Source organism: Solanum tuberosum, unplaced genomic scaffold (assembly GCF_000226075.1).
Source record: "Solanum tuberosum cultivar DM 1-3 516 R44 unplaced genomic scaffold, SolTub_3.0 scf00319, whole genome shotgun sequence".
In the NCBI taxonomy this organism is placed as follows: Eukaryota; Viridiplantae; Streptophyta; class Magnoliopsida; order Solanales; family Solanaceae; genus Solanum; species Solanum tuberosum.
Genome location: NW_006239243.1, coordinates 131607 through 154717, shown reverse-complemented (window position 1 = coordinate 154717; position 23111 = coordinate 131607). Strand labels below are relative to the sequence as shown.

Here is a 23111-nt window from a genome sequence, read left to right as displayed (position 1 = left end):
GGGAAGTGAACTTAACAACATTAAGGCCATATCTCCATCCGTAAAAGTTACGTCCATATTCCGCAAATCTGTCGCCAACTTATTAAAGCTGGTGATATGATCATTCATTGTGCTACCAGGAATATAAGTGAAGCGTAACAGTCTTCTTTTCATGTAAAGTTTATTTTGACTGTTTTTCTTCAAGAATTTCTCCTCCAATGAATTCCATAATTTATTTGCAGATGTTTCCTTCGTGTATGGATACTTTTGTTCTCTTGCTAGGTAAGATCGAATGGTACCGCAAGCAACACGGTTGATAATCTTCCAATCTTCTTCTCCTACACCGTCTGGTTTCTTTTCTTCTATGGCAATATCTAGCCCTTGTTGAAAAAGAACATCAAGGACCTCACCTTGCCACATTCCGAAATGTCCTGACCCGTCAAAAATTTCAACTGCAAATTTTGCATTTGACACAATTCGTGTCATAAGTGAAGATGCCAATGATGACGTATTATTGACATTCGATGTGGACTCATCATTTGTCGTGTCTCCCATTTTTGTTACAAATACTATTTACTAGCTAACAATGCAAAGACCAAAGTAAATCTTTTCTGATGTGGAAGTTCAGACTGCGCTGCAACCACAGAGCATACTTAGATAATACATTGGCTCTGATACTAATTGTTGCGGAAGCCGAATATATAGAGAGCAATGAAATCACAACTGCTATATCTAAAGGTAGCTAATAAATAGTAGATGAGACAACAATAAAAAGAACACCAAGAATTAACGAGGTTCGGCAAACTTTTGTTTCTTTTGCCTACTCCTCGGACACAACCAACCAATATTATTCACTCTAAAAGAGTACAAGTGAAATACTACAAGAGAGAAAGAAGATCAAATGCCTTTGAAGATGAGAAGGCAAGTGAGAGGTGTGCTACAAATGAATTAGGAACTACCTATTTATAGGAGTGAATTCTTCCTATTGATGTCATCCATGACATCACTAATGTGTCAAAATGTCAAGATTTACCTTGTGAAACCATTTTATGGTTCACCTAAATTTCACCTACAAAAGATGTTATCTTGACTTTTGTACCAATGAAGAATTATCTTCCTAACTACCAAATCTTCACATTTTGAATCTTGTCAAATTTAACAATAACAATATGTTAAAATTTAAGCGAGTTCAATTGGGCGGGTCATGATCCAACCCGATTTTTTACTCATCTAAGCCCAAAGTAAACCTTGGGCCTATTATTACCCAATCCAATTTCTATTTCAACCCATTTTAATATCTCTAATTTCAATTCAACCCACTCATTTGACACCCCCTAATTATGCGTGTCAATCATCATATTCATGTGAAAGTTTTTACTTCACCATGTTATAAAGTTTGTATTGGATGTTCGGATTCATTTACATAGTATCAAGACTAAATTTGATCGTCAGCCCATTTTGTATACGTTTCAGCCCGCCAAGCCATTAACATTGCTTCAGATCCATTCATTAGTCTGTTGAGCCCAATTCAGTTTGTCTGAGAAAAAAGTAGTATAACTTACAAAATGACTATAGTTTACTCCATTCCAGAAGCTCAATTTTTCAGTGGACGAAATACTCAGATGCCTTGTGGATACTAATGTCATTGGAAAAGGGTGCTCGGGGATGGTCTATCGTGCAGATATGAACAATGGTGATGTCATAGCAGTGAAGAAGCTTTGGCCAATAACCATGACTACAACTAATGGAGGCAATGATGAGAAGTGTGGGGTACGTGATTCGTTCTCTGCAGAAGTTAAGACGCTTGGTTCAATTCGACACAAGAACATTGTTCGATTCTTGGGGTGTTGTTGGAACAGAAGCACAAGATTGCTCATGTATGATTACATGCCAAATGGGAGTTTAGGAAGTCTTCTTCATGAGAGGGAAGAATACGCCAAAGTCGATGTTTTACTCAAAGGCTCTCCAACAACAACAACTACTACTGATCATAATCAAGAAAACAACAACTCATCAAAGGGTGTTTTAGCAACATCTTCATCAGGACAGAAAGCAAGAAGTATGTATACAATGAGCAATAACACAAGCTTCTCTGCTTCATCATTGCTTTATTCATCATCATCATCAAATGCCAAAAGTGGTGTTTAAGTGATTCAACAAAACTTGTTACATTTGCATTGAATAGAAGTTTGTCATATTAGTTACTATTAGTTTTAAGTTTCAATAATCCTTTGTTTGTTTGTTTGGAATTTTTCTGTAAAGAGAATTAGAAAGGTAGATATGTGTGACAAGTTGAAACAAAACAAGCCAACTTATGCTAATTTGGCTTTTTGAGCATTTTTAAGCTTTTATGTAGTTACTAAAGTCAACTTTATTCCTCCTTGTTTTAAGGTTCATTTTTGAAGCTTTCAAACAAATATTTGGGACCTACATATAAATGTATATAATAAAACAAAGTGCATGAAACACTAGTGATTATTGTACATCTTTTGTCCTTGATATAGGTATTTGAATAATGATACTCTAAGACCTTATAAATAGGGGTGAGTCTACGTACATCCATCCTTTTCTGACTTCACTGATGGGATCACCGGATTTGTTATCGTTGTTGTATACTATAAGGGGTTCATTTGGTACGTGGAATAAGGTAGAATATGCCAAAATTAATTAAGTTTGGAATTAAATTTATACTGAATATCTCACCTTTGAAACTATAATCCTGAAATAATTTAGTTTAAAAATCAAAGGACCCCTAAGACTACTTTGCTTTTTTCTTTTGCTACTCCTAAATTCCTCTTTTTCTTGAAGAATTGACTAATAATTTATAATAAACTTATAAAGAATCATGAACAAACTTTATCAACTTTGTGGATTTGTAGTGGGAAAGAAAATTTGGGACAGACTTTTAGGGGCAAAGCATTCCCCACAAGCCTTTTTTTAAGGGTGGGTTTGGTATGTTGGAAATTATTTCAAGAGAAAAACATTTTCCACTAAAAAGGGTGTAATTATACTAAGTTTTACTTTGTATATCATTTTTCTTATATTATAAGTATCTTGATATTTAATTCAATCTTTAATACTCAAACTTTTTTTAGCAAAACACTATCTAGTTTGCTATTTGTAATAGTATTGTTCATCATAAATATGTATATTTATTTGAAAAGTAATTCACTCATCAACCAAAATTGAAACTATTTTTCATGAAAAATGTCTTTTGATCGTATTCTAATATAAATATTTTTCAAACAATAACACATGTCCTAATTTAATGATTTTCAAAAGATAACATATAGGCATACTAAATAATTGTCATGGTTTCAAATTTTACCAGATGTGGTGCAACAAAGTTGCTATTCTCTTAATAGAGATCTCAGTTTTGAGCCTGAATATAGAAAAATCTTTTGTTAGGGAATGCTTTTTTTGAATGAATTTTATGCTGGACAAATTCAAATTAGTACGACTTCAATACGAGTAATTCAAATTTTGTTTTGTACTACTTGGGGAAAAGTATCCTCCATTTATCTGAAATAATAATATGGGACTAAGCTTTATTGTTATGAAAAAATGATTCCCTTACCTAATTTGGACAATAATGTGGTCAAATATTAGTACTGAAACCCAAAGCAATCAATCATGAAAAATTCTCAATTACTGAATAAGTGTAATAAAAGCTAATAATGCCTTAACTTTGAATGATTTTTCCAAAGTTGAAAGAGGCATGCATGCATGTGACTGATTTGACATATGTAGTTAGTGTAATGTAGGAATCAAGTACTTTAGGCTCTTTGCCAAATTGTCATGCATGTGTGCCTAAACAATGTAAGCCCTCCTTTAGCTCTCACCTTTTTTTTTAATAACAATGTAGTGAAACAATATGAAAGTAGCAATGTCTAGTTTGTCAGATAAAAAAAAAGATTCCTTATGATTATTTATAAATTGAATAGTATGTAATGAAACAATATGAAAATAGCAATTCCTAATTTGTCAGATAAAAAAGATGATCTTATTGGTCTTGAGTTTGAGCCTTACATTGCAGACTTTGGTCTCGCAAAACTAGTCGATGATGGTGATTTTGGTCGTTCTTCCAATACAGTTGCTGGTTCTTATGGCTACATTGCCCCAGGTAAAAGTTTCTTCCATTTCATGTCAAATTGCTATTCAAGTCATCATTTTCCTTACTCCTAGCATATTATTCTAAGTATACGTGTTGCTTAGTTATAGTATAAGCATGATACGTAGACCTTACCCCTAACTCAGAGGTAACGATAGACCCTCACCTCAAGGAAAAACAAAAAAAGAAAAGCAATCTAGAAAAAAAAGCAATGGATGTGAAAGCATAACAAATCATTATTAACACTAACTACATCAAAATAATATGATAATCGAAGTACAAGAAACAAACGGTAGTAACAAAATCGAAGGACAATAATTGCACTTTGCATTTATCACAATTCTTCAAAGAATATCAGTAGTTCTTGATGATCATTGATTCAAGTGTTCCAATATTGTTCATTTTTCACTACAGAATATGGCTATATGATCAGTGGCGGACTCAGGATTTTCGTTCAGGGGGTTCGAAAAATAAAAGTATAAACCTGTATATATAAGCCAACAAAACAAAATTTTAAGAAAGTAGTAGTATTTAGTTTTAGTGGCGGACCCTTGAATTTTTCTGGGTTTAAAACCACACTTTTAGCATGTTTTATAAAATAAAAACTAAAAAAACGTCAAAAACGGAACTGAAACCTTAAAAATAAAATAAAAAACTGAAACTGAAAAAGAAAAAAATAAAACGTTAATGCAGGGATTCAAACCCTCGACATAAGGCTTAATTTTCAAGGAACTTGCCACTGGGCTATCTCTTTCTCCTTGTCATTGAAGGGGTTCAAAATATATATATCCACATAAATACATAAAATTACCTTATATATACAGTGTAATTTTTTGCCGAGGGGGTTCGGAACCCCCTGGAACCCACGTGGATCCGCCCCTGTATATGATGAAGATCACTGCAAAGAGCGATGTCTACAGCTACGGAGTGGTTGTATTAGAAGTCTTGAGAGGTAAGCAGCCAATCGATCCAACAATTCCCGAAGGAGTTCATCTAGTTGATTGGGTAAGACGGAAAAGAGGAGGAATTGAAGTCCTCGATCCAAGTCTACACTCGAGACCAGAATCAGAAATCGAGGAAATGTTACAAGCATTAGGAGTAGCCCTGTTATGTGTCAACTCCACTCCTGATGAAAGGCCTACAATGAAAGATGTAGCAGCAATGCTAAAGGAAATCAAACATGAAAGGGAAGAATACGCCAAAGTCGATGTTTTACTCAAAGGCTCTCCAACAACAACAACTACTACTGATCATAATCAAGAAAACAACAACTCATCAAAGGGTGTTTTAGCAACATCTTCATCAGGACAGAAAGCAAGAAGTATGTATACAATGAGCAATAACACAAGCTTCTCTGCTTCATCATTGCTTTATTCATCATCATCGTCAAATGCCAAAAGTGGTGTTTAATTGATTCAACAAAACTTATTACATTTGCATTGAATTGAAGTTTGTCATATTAGTTACTATTAGTTTTAAGTTTCAATAATCCTTTGTTTGTTTGTTTGGAATTTTCTGTAAAGAGAATTAGAAAGGTAGATATGTGTGACAAGTTGAAACAAAACAAGCCAACTTATGCTAATTTGGCTTTTTGAGCATTTTTAAGCTTTCATGTAGCTACTAAAGTCAACTTTATTCCTCCTGGTTTTAAGGTTCATTTTTGAAGCTTTCAAACAAATATTTGGGACCTACATAAAAATGAGTATATAACAAAACAAAGTGCATGAAACACTAGTGATTATTGTACATCTTTTGTCCTTGATATAGGTATTTGAATAATGATACTCTAAGACCTTATAAATAGGGCAGAGTCTACATACATCCATCATTTTCTGACTTCACTTGTGGGATCACCAGATTTGTTACTGTTGTTGTGTACTATAAGGGGTTCATTTGGTACGTGGAATAAGGTAGGATATGCCAAGATTAAGTTTGGAATTAAATTTATACTGAATGCTCACCTTATCTCATTCCAACTTTCAAGTGGGATAAATTAGTTCAAAAATTATAATTTCAAAACTATAATCCTGAAATAATTTAGTTTCCGAATCAAATGACCCCTAAGACTACTTTGCTTTATCTTTTGCTCCTCCCAAATTCCTCTTTTTCTTGAAAAATTGACTAATAATTTATAATAAACTCCTAAAGAATCATGAACAAACTTAATCAACTTTGTGGATTTGTACTTTTGTAGTGGGAAAGAAAATTTGGGACAGACTTTTAGGGGCAAAGCATTCCCCACATGCCTTTTTTTAAGGGTGGGTTTGGTATGTTGGAAATTATTTCAAGAGAAAGACATTTTCCACTAAAAGGGGTGTAATCATACTAACTTTTATTTTGTATCAATATATATCATTTTTCTTATATTATAAGTATCTTGATATTTATTCAATCTTTAATACTCCATATTTTTTTAGCAAAACACTATGTAGTTTGCTATTTGTAATTGTATTGTTCATCATTTGAAAAATAATTCACTCATCAACCAAAATTGAAACTATTTTTCGAAAAATGTCTTTTGGTCGTAATCTAATTTAAATATAATTTTTCAAGCAATTACACATGTCCTAATTTAATGATTTTCAAGAGATAACAAATAGTCACACTGAATAATTGTCATGGTTTCAAATTTTACCAGATGTGGTGCAACAGAGTTGCTATTCTCTTAACAAAGATCTCAGTTTTGAGCTCTGAATATAGAAAAATCTTTTGTTAGGGAACGTTTCTTCTGAATGAATTCTATGTTGGACAAATTTAAACTAGTACGACATCAATAAGAGTAATTCAAATTTTGTTTTGTACTACTTAAGGAAAAGTATCCTCCATTTATCTAAAATAATAATATGGGACTAAGCTTTATTGTTATGAAAAAATGATTCCCTTACCTAATTTGGACAATAATGTGGTCAAATATGACTACTGAAACCCAAAGCAATCAATCATGAAAAATTCTCAATACTGAAAAAGTGTAACAAAAGCTAATAATGCCTTAACTTTGAATGAGTTTTCCAAAGTTGAAATTAAGAGGCATGCATGCATGTGACTGATTTGACAAATGTAGTTAGTAATGTAGGAATCAAGTACTATTAGCCTCTTTGCCAAATTGTCATGCATGTGTGCCTAAACAATGTAAACCCTCTTTTAGCTCTCACCTTTTTTTTAATAACAATGTAGTGAAACAATATGAAAGTAGCAATTCCTAATTTGTCAGATAAAAAAGATGATCTTATAATCATTTATAAATTGAATGGTATGTAATGAAATTATATGAAAGTAGCAATTCCTAATTTGTCAGATAAAAAAGATGATCTTATAATCATTTATAAATTGAATGGTATGTAATGAAATTATATGAAAGTAGCAATTCCTAATTTGTCAGATAAAAAAGATGATCTTATAATCATTTATAAATTGAATGGTATGTAATGAAATTATATGAAAGTAGCAATTATGACCATTTACAAAATGATGTATAATGAAACAATATGAAGTAGCAATTCTGTGTTTGCCAGATAAAAAAATTGCCTCCATTTACAAATTGAATAAAAGAAAATAATATGATTATATCTTTTATATATAAAAATAATTACCTTTCATTATAAAAATGAAAATCTCTTATAAAAATAGATGGAACAATACACTTTTGTAGTTGCAGTGACTAATGTCATGACCCGTCACTTTGCCATTCAAATAAGAGATAAATATAAGGGGGGAGAAACTATCCAAGTCTGTGACACTAGTCCCTTAGTTACAGCAAGAATCCTTTGGTATCTTTACAAAGCAAAAAATAATGTAATATTTGGAGTGGAGCAAGATAGGGTTGAGGGGTTCATTCGAATTTCGTTCGATGAAAAATTATATTGTTTATATATAGTAGATAGTGAACCCTCTTAGACTTTTTTGTGTGTTCGAGTTTTTATATTTTGAAACTCTTTATTGAAAATCCTGCTTCTGCCGCAGATAATGATGTATCATTCTATGATAAAAGACGGCTAAAACCAATGGACCTGAAGAAAACATACTAACGCGATTAAAACTTAACCCCAATTAATAGACATTATATATATAAATCTTTCGAGATAAATTTCTTTTATGTGATTTTAGGCCGTCTATCATGTTTTCTCTTTCGTACAACACCTTTTTCCAAAGGGTGGCCAAGTTATTGAGCCTGAGGCTAAATCACAAAGAGACCCATGAACTAAACAACCCAATAGTAGATTTGCTTTAGGTTGAGTACAATCCAAGTAATTGTCATCTGCATTTTGGGAAATTCAAGGAAAAAGGAATTATATCATTCAAATTCAATAAACAAAAAAAATACAATACTTATTGTGAGTAAAGTAAAATAAAAACAAATCTCCATTTGTATAATTACAGGTTGTTTATAAAGTACTTAAGAGTTAGAAATTAATGATAATGGTACTATATAATATATATAGATGATAAAATACTGAGTTTTAATTTCAGTTAAAATGGTACTTCAAAGTCTAACCCTTGGATTAACATGATCATTTGGAGCATTATTTTTTTTTTAAATTATTATTTTTTATAATTTATATTATATAGTTTATTAGATAAGTTTGCAATTGAATAAGCTTGCAATTAAACAGATAGCTTAAAGACAACATATAATAACTTTTAATATATTTAAAAGTCAAATATTAAATCCAATAAAACCATAAAATTTAATTTTAAGGATCACAACAACAGAATTGCCCAAAAGGTGGAACACATTGGCCAGACTTAAATCCTATTCTTTTGCAAAATTCATTACAATCTGGATAGTTCTCACATTTTCCTTGGCACACTGGTGATTTTTCTTCACCAACACTTCCTCTTGCCACCATCACTTTGACAAACAAAAATAAAAATAAAAAATGAAATGAGAAACATAAGTGCAATAAATGTTGAAATTAACGAGTCGTGGTTGAATCAGAATTTTCAGTAAGAAGAATTAAACTATAAAGAAATAAACACAGGAAGAAGATTGATAAGTGGATTAATCAACATCTACTATAAAATGTAATTTTCCATCAAAGAGGATTCGAAATTCGAATGAGCCCCTTCTGTCTCCTATAGCTATACCTCTAAAAACAAGTATTTAATTTAAATATAAAAAAATAAATACACGAAGTAGATGAGAGGATTCAATGTGGTAGAACCCTCATTCCACCTCTCTAGCTCCGCCCTTGAAAACAAGTAATTTGATCTACAAACATTCGATGTAAAAATGTTTATTCTAAAATAATTTTTTGTATTTCTTTTTTAATTCGACGTATATCGCATGAACCTGACTAACACAAAAAGGCATGATAAAATTCAAAACGAGCACGATCGTAAATACATTTATGTGTTCATGAAATAAATGATAATCAAATGAATAGAAAAAAAAAATCATATAAATCACATTTACATGTACTTACCCACTGTGAGAAGCAAGAGAATGAGAAGAGCACTCCTTAAGATTTTTTCAGCCATGATAGAAAAATAGACTGATTTTGATTTCTATAATTTAGGGTTTATAAATGACTTTTAGAGTGGTACCATAGTATATATAGGTGGTAACATATATATAGTTGTAGTTTTTTTTTTTTTTGTTTAATTAATATTTTATGTGTTTTGGTCAAATTAGTACTTAATGTGTGACTGTTCAATTAACTTGGTCATTTATTTTATTAAATTAATACGTAACTGTTCAATTTATAACCTGGTGATCCTTAAAATATTACTTTTAACAAAGATTATCCTTCAAATCTTTTTAATTTGAGCAATTTTGATTGGTTTTTAACCTCCCGTGTTAGATTAACGTAATCTTACTTAGAATATTACTTTTAAGTAAAAATTATCCTTCAAATGTTCCTAATTTAAGCATTTTTAATGATTTGTCACCTCAAGAGTCACGTGTTAAATTAATCTGGCCCATCCTTAAAATATTACTTTTAACAAAGATTATTGTTCTAATGCTCCTAATTTGAGCACTTTTAACGACTTATCACCTCACATGTTAGATCAATTTGATAATCCTTAAAATATTACTTTTAACAAAAATTATCCTTTAAATATTTTTAATTTAAGCACTTTTAACGATTTGTCACTTCATGTGTTAGAGAATGTTATGTCCATCATCATATTCATATGAAAGTTTTTGTAGAGTTAATAATATAATTTTATGGACGACTTCACCTGTTATAAAGTTTGTATTGGATGTTTGGATTCATTTACATGTCGTATCAACACCAAATTTGATTGTGAGCCCATTTTGTATATGTTTCAGCCCGTCAAGCCATTAACACTTCAGATCCATTCATTAGTCTGTTGAGCCCAATTTAATTTGTCTCTAAATAGGGTGGGAAATTTTCAAAATTGACGATAGTTTGGGCTTAATAAGAAATTTATAGCTATAGTTTGTTTAATTACGAATTATAGCTACATGCTTGGGGGAAGAGAGAGGCAAGCGAGAGGAAGAGAGAGGCGAGCAAGATCTAGGAGAGAGAAGAGAGATGTGAGAGAGGTTGAATACTTGTTATATTTTTGTATCAGGTTGTATCGCGAATACAATTGATACAACTTTTTTGTATCAAACACTATTGTATTTGGCTACATATTAGGAGGAGAGAGGCGAGCAAGATCTTTAGAGGGAAGAGAGAGGATGAGTACATGTTGTATTCGTTGTATCACGAATATAATTGATGCATAATTCATATACAACTGATATAAAATACATATATAATTATGAATATAATTAATTTTTATCATGTATCGAATATAATTATACTATAATTTATTTTTTACCCTTGATCAAAGTTTCCTATTCGATTTTTTTTATCATACAAAATACTTCTTTCTTTAGCTGCCTTACGCAGTTAAGGCGAATGAAAAACTAATTAATCAAAACCTCAAGGTGCATATCAATCAATCTAGAAAAAATGGACAAAAAGAATAAACGATCAATACTCACAAAAGTTTTAACTATAACATGATGATACTGTAAAAGAATTATTAGTTAACTATATTCGAAGATTCGAGAGGTAAAGAAAAGAAGATTGACAAGTGCATTCAATATCTCTATATTGTATCTAGTGTAACTAGTAAAATTATTCGCGCCTTGTGTGAAATTTAATATGACGAAATTTATGAAATAATACTTAAAATCTATCCGTCATTAAAATTAAAACATTATATTATTTTACATACAAGATTACGTAGTAACAAACATTAATAATGTAAAGGAAAATGATAATTATAACATCTTATCATTTATCCTTCAATCAATCATCTTTAATTTGATTTTATAATTTATCATTTTGCTTCCAGGAAGTGTTACTATTTGATATTTTGGGGAATCAAATGAATATCAACCCAAGATATTAAATTTTCTAATAAATAAATAATCACTGGCAAAGGGATAAATAAATTTTAAAAGGCTCTGCCTTTTGCTTTACATATATCAGTTTAATATTCCCCATTTAAATGTATCACAAATAATTATTGAAATGAAAAGTTAAAGTAAATAAATATTCTAATTCTAACGTATAGAAAATTTGTATGAATACTCAATTAACGTGTGTTATTATTATTATTTTTTAATTCAAAAGAGCCAAAGGCACAAATTTTATAGCTCCATAAATATGTACACAAACAGACCTAAAAGGCTGATGGGTTAAGGCCCAAAAGCCCACCACATCAGCCTAACAAAAGCAATAAAGACAACAACAAAATCAGCAAAAACAAAAAGAGACGAACAGGAAAATGAAAAGACAAAGGCAAGAAAAGGAAATGTCAAGAACACAGCTTCTCGATCAACCACGCCGGAGCAAGACAGCCACCAATGAAGATAATCGAAGGCAAGCTCGCCGGTTTTGAAAATCGTGAAGGTAGTCTTCTTGAACTTCTCTTCGTCACTGGTCGAAACTTCAATAGTTAGCTAGATCTAACTTGAATCATTCCTTAAATGCAAGATTGAGTTGATTTCCTGGTTCGATTCCAAGTTTAGCGGTCTCAAAGCTCTCACCAGACGCTGTGAAATCAAAATCCAAGATGAAGTTGAACTTAATCAGCTTTTCTATGCGATGACTCAAAAGGTATTTCTAACTTTTTCTCTATAGAGCTGAAGACAAAACTCAATTGAATTTAATTAACTTTTGTTCAAACAAAAATTTACAATGGAATGAGCCTAATACAAGACTAATACCACACTTAGTAAATTTGTTATTTGTACATCGGTCAAATAAAATCAATCAAAAAGATGGCTACATGTAGTTTGAAGTTTTGCTGTATTGAATCTTTGCTTCTGATTTTTATGTGATGTATTTGTCTGCCCGTTTTACAATTTGAATAATTAACATCAATCTGGCTCCCTATTTCTGAATGTGTTGAGCCTTAGTTGTGGGATTTGTTGTTTGTCGATGTTGAGTAACCTTCTAGCTTGCAATGGTAACTCTTGGAAACAATTGTATTTTAGATCTTCTGTCCCTGCAAAAGAAAAAACTTCATTAGCTAAAAAATCTGCAGCTTTTTGTTTGAGAGATGCTAATGGGGATTTGATATATGCTGAAGCAAGAAGATTAGGGGTAACTAACAGCTTATGTGCAGAAGCTACATCTATTCAAGAAGGTGTTAGATTCTGTATTGAACAACAAAGGACTCCAGTTCTAATAGAGTCAGATTCACTATCTATGATCAATATGATTGAAGAATAGATGGGAGACTCCATGGAAGATTAGAATGGAGATGAACAAAATTAAATATTGGAGGAGTAAAGGGATAGTGCATTTTGCCCACATCCTTAGGGACATGTACTCAAAAAGAACAATTAATATCATTAACACAAATTAATGACCGTAAAAAAATATGCCAAGATCTGTAACAATAGAATGAAACAAAAAGAAAAAAATCGAGTTCACAGTTGAATGTACAATGTCCCCCCTTAAAGGATTTATTCTCATCTAGTACTGAGTTTTAAAGGAATAGTTCCGATCCTCTCATGATAACACAATTATATTCACTAGTGTATTGATAAAAAAACAATGGTGTTAGTGAGCCACTCAACATGACCAAGTACACAAATACTTAATTATGTAGAAGAGGAAGAAGAAGAAGTTTAGAATTTATGTTGTTTTAAAATGAAAGGAAATCCCTCTATTTATAGACAACAAAGGGTAGTGTAAACAAATGTTTATTGTGCCTTATTAGAAATGTCACAACTCCGAAAAGTTACAACGCTTCGCGAAGGATACAAACTTTCATAAAAGTCGCAATTCTTCATAAAAGTCACAACTTTTCATGAAAGGGGAAGACTAGTTTTGGAAATAAATAAATTAAAAGGAAATCATGATTTGTGGTGGTGCCACGTAGGAATTCTCTTTATATATATATATACTAAAAGGAAATCATGATTTGTGGTGGTGCCACATAGATAATTATTTCCTGTGGATTTTAAAATCCACAAATAATTTACCTAGAGAATTAAATTTCACAGGTAAATTACTTGACAAAAGAATCTTATTTGGTATTTGTGGCATTTATTATTTTAATAATTATATTTTAACATACTTAATTATATAATATTTGTAAATAAATATCATTTAATAACTTACTATAGAGAAATTATATAATTTTAATGCTTGCGAAAAATAAATATCAATTGGATATACAAGTAAAAATTATTTTATTTTTTATTTAATATAATTCTATTAATGATCGGGTTAATCAAACTTCACATTAGTAATGAATATAATCAAATTTTCTCTACTTAAGAATAGTGCTTGTCTTGTTCAATAGTACACGATTAAATATAAAATAATCTTAATTTAAAATTAATTGTATTTTTATAGTTATTTTTCTATTGAATAGATAATTAGCCATTTGATTTTAACCAGAAAGTAGAGTAAATGTTTAACAAACAAAGTCATTCTAATTTCATTATTATTTTTATATTTTTATAATTTTTAATTTTGTTAACTATATTTTTAAGAAAATATTTCTCAAAGACCAAATAAAAATAATTCTTAAATTCCAAGAAAAAAACTTATAGTCAAATTATATTTAAAAAATAATTCAAGTAGGCATATTTTCAAGTAAATTCCTCTAAAAATCTTCAACCAAATTCACACAAATAAAATCCCCAAATAATTCTTCAAGTAAAAAAATTTTCAAGTAAATCCTCAAGAAATAAATTTCCAACAAAATTCGTGGAACATAAATCCCCCAGATAATATCAGATATAAAATTACTTCTAGATAAATTTTCAAGTAATTATTCCTAGCTAAATATGCAAATAATTTTATCTAGCGATTTTCATACTAAATAGATTTTTTTTTTAAAAAAAAATCATTACTTGCGAATTTACTTATGAAAATGATACTTGCAATCGGTTTCCCCAAATAATTTCTCAGGTAATAATTTTACGAAAATGTCGCCAAATTTACCTACCGATTTTTCTAGGGAAATATTTTCCCCATGTAAAAAAACTAAAATTTAGGAATTTCTTATTTCCCCATGAAAATTCGTAGGAAATTTCTACGAAAATAATCCCCAAGTAAAATCTCTAAGTAATTTACCATTTTCTAGTTGTGAAATGCCACTTCTTCCCGTCGCATCCTTCTTAAGGACGATATAACCATAAAGATGCACAAGAGAAAAGAAGTTACAAATTGATAGATAAATTCTAAAAAATATAAAATAGATAGTAATTCACACCTTCAATACATTACATCAATGCAAATAAAGAGTCTTAAAACGGGTTGAAATTGGAGATTAAATTGGGTTCAATTGATGATTCACTTAGACCATATTAATACATAACATAATAATTTAAATACAAGATAACAATACAATATAATACATAACATAATAATTTAAATACAAGATAACAATACAATATAATACATAACATAATAATTTAAATACAAGATAACAATACAATATAATACATAACATAATAATTTAAATACAAGATAACAATACAATATAATACATAACATAATAATTTAAATACAAGATAACAATACAATATAATACATAACATAATAATTTAAATACAAGATAACAATACAATATAATACATAACATAATAATTTAAATACAAGATAACAATACAATATAATACATAACATAATAATTTAAATACAAGATAACAATACAATATAATACATAACATAATAATTTAAATACAAGATAAAATACAATACATAGCATAATAATTAATTGATCACAACGATAATTTAGAAATATGGTAGGTCGTTTCCAGATTTAGCACTATTCAGAAAAAAATTAGGATATGTTTTCAAGAATTGTTGTGATTGTAGTTGTGACTACAGTTGTGATGATATACAATATGGGTTATTATTTAGCTGATGATATATATCCTAAATGGTCTACAATTGTTCAAACTATTCGTGATCCTCATTCCCAACAAAAGAAATATTTCGCGATGAAACAAGAATTGTGCCGAAAAGATGTTGAACGTGCATTCGGAGTTTTGCAATTATTGCAGGACTGTCACGTTTTTGGAGAAAGGAAGTGCTACATGATATAATGACTACATGTATTATACTGCACAACAGATCTCAATGCACCAATTCAAGATTCCGTAGAGGCTCCAACTCCAACTATAGAAATGGTGATAGATGAAAATCTCCGGTTTGAACAATTTTTAGCTAGACATAAAAAAATTAAGGACAAAAATGCTCATATTGAACTCCGTAATGCATTAATAGAGCATTTATGCGAGCAACGTAATAATTTTGAAAATTGAGTGTTTATGTAATTGTATGTCACTTTTATTTGAATTTTATCCCCTAATTTTATGTATTATATTATATTTTCTTGCAATTTATGTTATTTAAAAATTTAGAATAAAAAATAATTTTATATCACATTAAAAATTATATAAAGTAATTATTTGGAAAAAAGAAATAAAGGATTTATATTATGAAATAAGAAAATAAGAATGAAATAGAAATAATAATATAATATTGAGGAGAGAGAAAAAGATTCCTTTTTAGAGAGTAAAATAGAGAATTGGGTTGGAGTTGGTTGTCTGGAAAAAAATAGAGAACTCTATATTTGGAGAGTAAAATAGGGGATTGGGTTGGAGATGCCCTTAAAATGAGTTAAGGTTTGAATGAGTTGAGATAGACCCCAACTCAAATTATTTTGAGCTCAACCCTTAAAATTTTGAACGAATCACCTATAATTGGGCTCATTTTTGACACTTCTAATTATAAATAACTTATCATATCTAGCAAAACAATTTATTGAAAAACCTGAAATCTAAATGTTGTACTTGTTTATTTCGCTTTGAATGAGAAAAACCAATCAGTTTGAAAAGCAAATAACTCATTAAAACCTCAAAAAAACTTATCCGCATTGGGTGTATATACTTAATTAATGCGATTTTTTTAATTATGTGATTTAATGAAGTAAAACACATGTTAATTAATTATGATTAAATAAAATGAACTATAAATTTAAACACATGACATGTATGTATTTATTTGATATGTACACCCAGTGCGGGTAAGTTTTATCCTGTGAACAGCTATTTCAAGAACATAATATTGAAATCAGGACTGGTTAGTCAGAGTGTAAGAGTAATAATGACAAGAAACCATACAATTTTATATAGTTAAACAGTTCATTCTTTGGTATATAAACAGTTAAAAATTAGTTATTTTGAATGAAGAAACTTCTTAAAGATGAGAATTTACTTCTAAGTTGTTTATTGAACAAAAGATATTTCTCTTCAAGTACTACTAACATTTCCATCCTTTTAATGCTGGATTTCAATAATGCAGTTAGGATTGCAATAACAACAATGCCTCAATCCTAAACAGGTTGAGGTTAGCTATTCTAATTCTCACAAAACCATGATGCTCCATTCTATGCTTCAATCCTAAACAAGTTGAGCTTGGCTATACGATCAATCTGTCAAAACTGAACTTGATGTCCTCAATGCTGGAAAATGAGTTCAATGTCTGAGTTGATATTGATTCAGGAGAAACATCAACGTCATCATCATCCTGATGGACAATTAGAGCTCAACGTATATATCAACTATTCTTGAACCATATATAATTGAGGAGATAGTTGTTGGAAAAATAATTCTAGTATCTCAAAAAGACTTGTTTATATTATTATCAGGCTGTCCCCCAATTTTTGTTTTTAAAAAATACTATACATATTACTTAAAATTATATGTATTTTTAAATTGAAAAAAACATGTAAGAAGTATAAAAAATAATAATAATAATAATCTTAGCTTATTCCATTGCTCCGGTAACAGACCTTAATGAATTTTACTAGCAAATTCTAGATAAAGGAAGATCTTAGCTTATTCCATTGCTCGGATAAGTTGTTCAACTTGGACGTAGTTATTCTCATCAGAACTTTCTCTTTGTTTCGCTGAACTTCTTTCTTCTTCACCAAAGATATCATCTGTTCTATCTCTGCTTTGTCTTTCTCCACAGCCTCCAATTGTATCTTCAATTCCTTTTCCTTGTTCTCGAGTTGTTCGTATCTGACCTTGAGGCTCTCTTCATCTTCCACTGAAGTCTTCACCAAGTCTCTAGTATTCTCCATTTCAGCAGAGGACTTCTGACTGCACATTTGGAATCGAGAATATTCTCTCCAGCTACTCACGAGAGCAGGAAAATTGAACGAGAGTCCAATTATTTGTTCGGCTTGTTCTTTTGAAAACAAAGAGAGGTTGTCTTCTAGGATGGATAATGCTTTTTCCATGGAGCTTTCATTTTCAGGTTCGCTAAGATCCTCCAGAGGTAACATGATCAATTTGTCAAAACTTAACTTGATGTCCTCAATGCTGGAAAATGAGTTCAATGTCTGAGTTGATATTGATTCAGGAGAAACATCAACGTCATCATCATCCTGATGGACAATTAGAGCTCAACGTATATATCAACTATTCTTGAACCATATATAATTGAGGAGATAGTTGTTGGAAAAATAATTCTAGCATCTCAAATAGACTTGTTTATATTATTGTCAGGGCCGTTCCCCAATTTTTGTTTCAAAAAAAATACTATACATATTACTTAAAATTATATGTATTTTTAAATTGAAAAAAAACATGTAAGAAGTATAAAAAAAAACAAAATAATCGTTAGTTTTCCCCACTTTTCAAAGGGAATGAAACATTTTTTGAAAATAATTTCCTAAATGGGAAATTGTGTTTCCATATTTATCTCCTAAAAAATTGACCTTATATTATTATTTACCTTATACTTATCTTTTTTATTCTCTATTTTATTGTTTTTATTCTCAATATTGAACTCTATTCTAAAAAAATATGATTTATTGTTGCTTACAAGTTAAGAAAGAACAAAATTTGCTTTTGAGTGTCTTCTTCAAAATCTTAAGAAGTGCAACAGACAATTATTATATTGAAGGAACGCAACACTATTTCAATATTGTTATATCAACTTATCAAATTCGTGAGCCAGATTTTATTATTCTAACTTTATTTTATAATTTTTCTTGAACTTTTGTTATTGTTGATATTCTTAGTTAGTAAGTATATATATTCTCGTTTTAGTTATATTAAGAGATGTAATACAAGTAGAAGATAATGATTTAATGGAAATACTTAATCAAATAAAAAAAACTTGATTCTTTTCCTAATGCATATATTGCTTATAGAATAATATTAACAATTCTTGTAACTATTGCCTCGGCCGAAAGAAGTTTTTGAAAACTAAAATTGATATATCTTATCTAAGATTAAAATTGTGAAATTGAATGCATTAGCTATATTATCAATTAAAAATGAATTACTAAAACAAATAGATTAGAAAAACAATAATTAATGACTTCACATCTAAAAAGGCTAGAAAAATAAATTTCAAATAAATATATACATGATTATATTTTTTTGAAAAAAATATTAGGGCCCCTCTTTAAGGTTTGACTTTAGGCCTCCAATCTTGTTGAACCGACCCTGATTATTGTCTAAGGTTTACTTCTTCATTCCTTATTAATGAGTATGTTAGTTAGTATATTTCTACCACAAGTATTTGAGATCAATGAATGATTTTGACTTGGTCTCATTGCAATAAATTAGCTGTTACCATTCTCAAATTGCCAACTATATCATACCCTTTCATTATCCTAATTAATTCTCCTATCAATCAATAGCCAATTACTTATTCGGAGGCTTTGTGGAATTGAGATATAAATGTGGTCTTCCTCTATCACAATGTGGTAGGAACAATATATATTTTGAGGGTAAATCTTTCCTCTTATATTCTATTGGTGTGCTGGTTTTTGTTCTTTAAATCTTTGTTAGTTTTATGCTAGATCGAAGAGCTTGTGGGGATACACCCATATACCGGGTGTAATATCCTTAAGGACAATGTCTTTCGACACGCCTCAAGCTATGAGAATTTCCTATGAGAGTTATTAGTGAAGTACAATCTTTGGTGAATTCGGTACAAGTGTTTGTGATGAAGGTATTTTCTGTAAGATTTACATAAGCTTACCGTCATTGAATTGAGAATATTATTGTTCTGTATTTCTGTAGTCTGTTCTTCAAAATGAGTCTCTTTCTCCTGACATGTCTTCGCCTTACAATTACGTGACTCCTTAGGCTGACTGGAAGAATGTGAGTTGAGTCTCTTTCTCCTGACATGTCGAGTTACAACAATGTTTTTGAGTCTCTTTCTCCTGACACTCCCGTCCGTTGAAGCATCATCAATTCGGACACATGATTTGGACTTTGAACACCTTTTGGGATATGGCCATGTGTTAATTCCAATCTTCTTCAATTTTCGCATAAACGTAGACACACTAACTGCAGCACCAACAAGAAGAATAAAATGAAAATTCAATTAGTACAACTTTATCGATTAGTCATGTTATACCTCCAAATGTAGCAGCAGCGTCTTCGCGTTTCTGGCCATATTGTTCTTCAATTTTTTGACGACTAATCCATTTACCGCCCAACAGTACTGCATTTTTTGATTCTCCATTTGAGGAACCTTGAACCATTTTACAAATTCTTCTCTACTAATATATTTTTTTTTTCTAGTCTAGTAGTATATATAACAAAAAAAAAACAGACTTGGTAACCAGACAAGTTGATCGACCAACCAAAATTAATGACTTCATTTGACACTTTCCACCACTTTTTTATTTTTTTGAATATGTGAACGTTTTCACATGGAGTTTTGTAATATTAAAACTATAAGAATATCAGCTTCTATATTTATTTTCAACGATTGACACTTTTCAATTTCCTTATTAGGCTTGAACGTTGTCATATGTCAATTTTTATTCAAAATTATACATATATTACTTGACGCACGCTAACAAAAATAATTTTAGCGGTAATAAATATTTACATTAATAAAGACTAGTAAAATCTTTACTAACATTAGTTAATTGTAATTGGATTCAATGTCACTATAGGCTTTAGAAACATTTACAAATAGTATTAATTACTTCTAAAAATACATATTTAGCAACAATTAAACTATGATAGTTAATTAATTGTCGACAAAGATTTTATTGTAGGGACACTTTTTATGCATCGAGTTTATTCGACGCCTTTCATTTTCCTTTGACTTGAACGTTTTCATGTTGAACTCCTAACTTGAATGTTAAATTACTATAATATCCTTAACTTAGGTTGTGGCTTTTCCGATAAGTTGTGATTTTTTTCAAAGGGCTGTGATTTTTCGATGAGTTGTGACTTTCGGAAAGGTCATTATTCATCAATGCTACACAACAAATATCGTCTATAAGGTAATATTAGTGAGATAACAACTAATTACATGATTGAACTTCATCAAATTGAAATAAATATATACATTTTCATATTGTATTTAACTAATAAAAAATTTCATTGATGATCTTCATATAGGTTTCGCGTGAATAAGAGATATAAATAATGATCCACAATAAACATTCACAAAAGAATATGCAATATTATTTTGTGCTAAGCTTAGTATTCAAATCTTTGCCTAAATAAGCAAGTACTAACTATAGCATATATTTTTTGAATTGGTAATCACGTGCAACACACGTGTCAAAAATTTAGTATTTAACAAAATCACGATCAAACAAAAAGTTATTTGAATCTCAAAATTTGAAAAGTGTCACATAAAATTAGAACAGGGAAAACTGTAACTTTTTACATCTATATTAGATTTATGGGGCATTTGCTTAGTTTCCCCAAACATCAAACCAAACCTGAACCAAAAGCTAAAATTCAATTGGGATGGCCTTATTGTTACTTATCAAAGCAAGATCTATTTGTGTGACACCGTCATTGGTAAACAATTAAACATATATGAGAGAGAAGTGTTGAAAACATTCCTAAATTCGACATGAATTATTAATTTCATTCTCGAACTATTGAAAGCCTTAAAAATATCTATCTACTTGACGAACTGAACTTAAATACACCCCAAGCTTGCAACATGAGTGAAATACACCACTAATTTCTCATCAAGTTTAGGGGTGTTTTCAACATTTTCTCGACTTTTTATTAAGAGTCTCATGCTCCTATAAGAGTATGAAACCACTTGTTATGTCATGTTGGCAAACTTATCAATGACTATAGTCATAGTGATCTTCCTATTCAACTACCAAAGGTTGAATCGATCATTAGAAGAAGAATTAGGCAAAAAATTAGGATACATTCTGAGAAAATAAAACTTTCATCAAAGAGAAGCAAATGAAAGGCGTTCATAAAAATTCTTGTAGATACAAGAATGAAGTTTTCATTCTATACAAGCCATGACTAGTAGTAACAACATAGGGCTATGGAACAAAGGAATATTTCGGACCTAGACCGAGGTATTGATGATGATTTTCTAATCTCGCAGAACAGAATGTGATACGATGAGATCGAATGCAATAGAAACAAAGACAAGAAATGAGTTACCTACTCTTAACGGGCAAAGTGAGGAGGTGTATCTAAGTCTATTTAGTCAAATAGAGGGGTGTTCCTAAGGCTGTCAATAGTTCGGGAATAAAATTAATAGTTTGCGTCAAATAGAGGGTTGTTTTCGATACTTCTCTCAACATATATTTATTTTATCTAGAATAGTGGTGGCAAATGGGCGGGTTGGATCAAATTTGGGCGCGTTGAATATGGGTAAACATAAAATGGGTAATAATTCAACCCACCCATATGTCATATTGGTAAAAATGAATTGGGTAACAAATGGATTGGATAAAATACAAGTTTACCCTATCTTCATGAGTAATTAGTACTCTATTTTAGACTTTAAAGTGCAAAAAATATTTTAGTATTTTTTTGGATGAAAAATGTTGAAAATACTTTATTTAGTTTTATTGTATCATAAAAGTAAAAAAAAGAAAAGCGAAATGGTCTGATGAATCTTTATATGTATGCAATTGTATTCTGAACCCTCCCACTTAACACTTTATCAACTAAACCCTTAAACTCGTTAGAACACTCTATTTTAAACATTTTTCTCATAAGATCTTTGTGTGTGTAATCCAACCTCTTACACATGTAATTCCATGTCATTTTTCAATGATATGTCAGAAATTAAATATTAAGAAAATAAAAAATCAAATATTTAACTTTGTAAATTTTGAATTTTTTTTAAATAGTCATGTTCTTCAATCTTCATATAAGTTTACAATTTGAGCACCTATTCATGTCAAATAGATGAAATTCTTCTTTATTTGACTTGAAATTTCAACTTCAAGTTCACTAACACAAATCCAACGGGCCCCAATCATGAATTTGAATTAATTTCACAAATTCATAAGACCCATTTGTTGTTCTTCAAGTTTATCAATGGAGTTTTCAACTTTTTTTCCAATACCTACCATTACCCTTTACGTTAATGCATATCATACCTCCTCTTTGAATCTAACTAACACAAACAATGGTTTCAACTTTCAAAATAAAAAAGACTAAGAATTTAGTAAAATTGAGGCTGAAAAAAGAAATTAATGGCGGGTTTTTTATTTGTTGCAAAGAAGAGAGTGGATTGAAGAAGAAAAAGAAAGTGTATGACGGGTG

The 23111-nt window shown here is 30.1% G+C and overlaps 1 long non-coding RNA gene across 1 annotated transcript; it reads left to right on the top strand.

Annotated features, from left to right (window-relative positions):
- The first annotated feature begins 11830 nt into the window (after positions 1-11830).
- LOC102604799 (uncharacterized) lies at positions 11831-17229 on the top strand. Its single transcript, XR_368338.2, has 3 exons — positions 11831-11964; positions 12049-12171; positions 16888-17229. It is a non-coding gene; the product is annotated as an uncharacterized lncRNA (long non-coding RNA).
- Positions 17230-23111: the final 5882 nt, after the last annotated feature.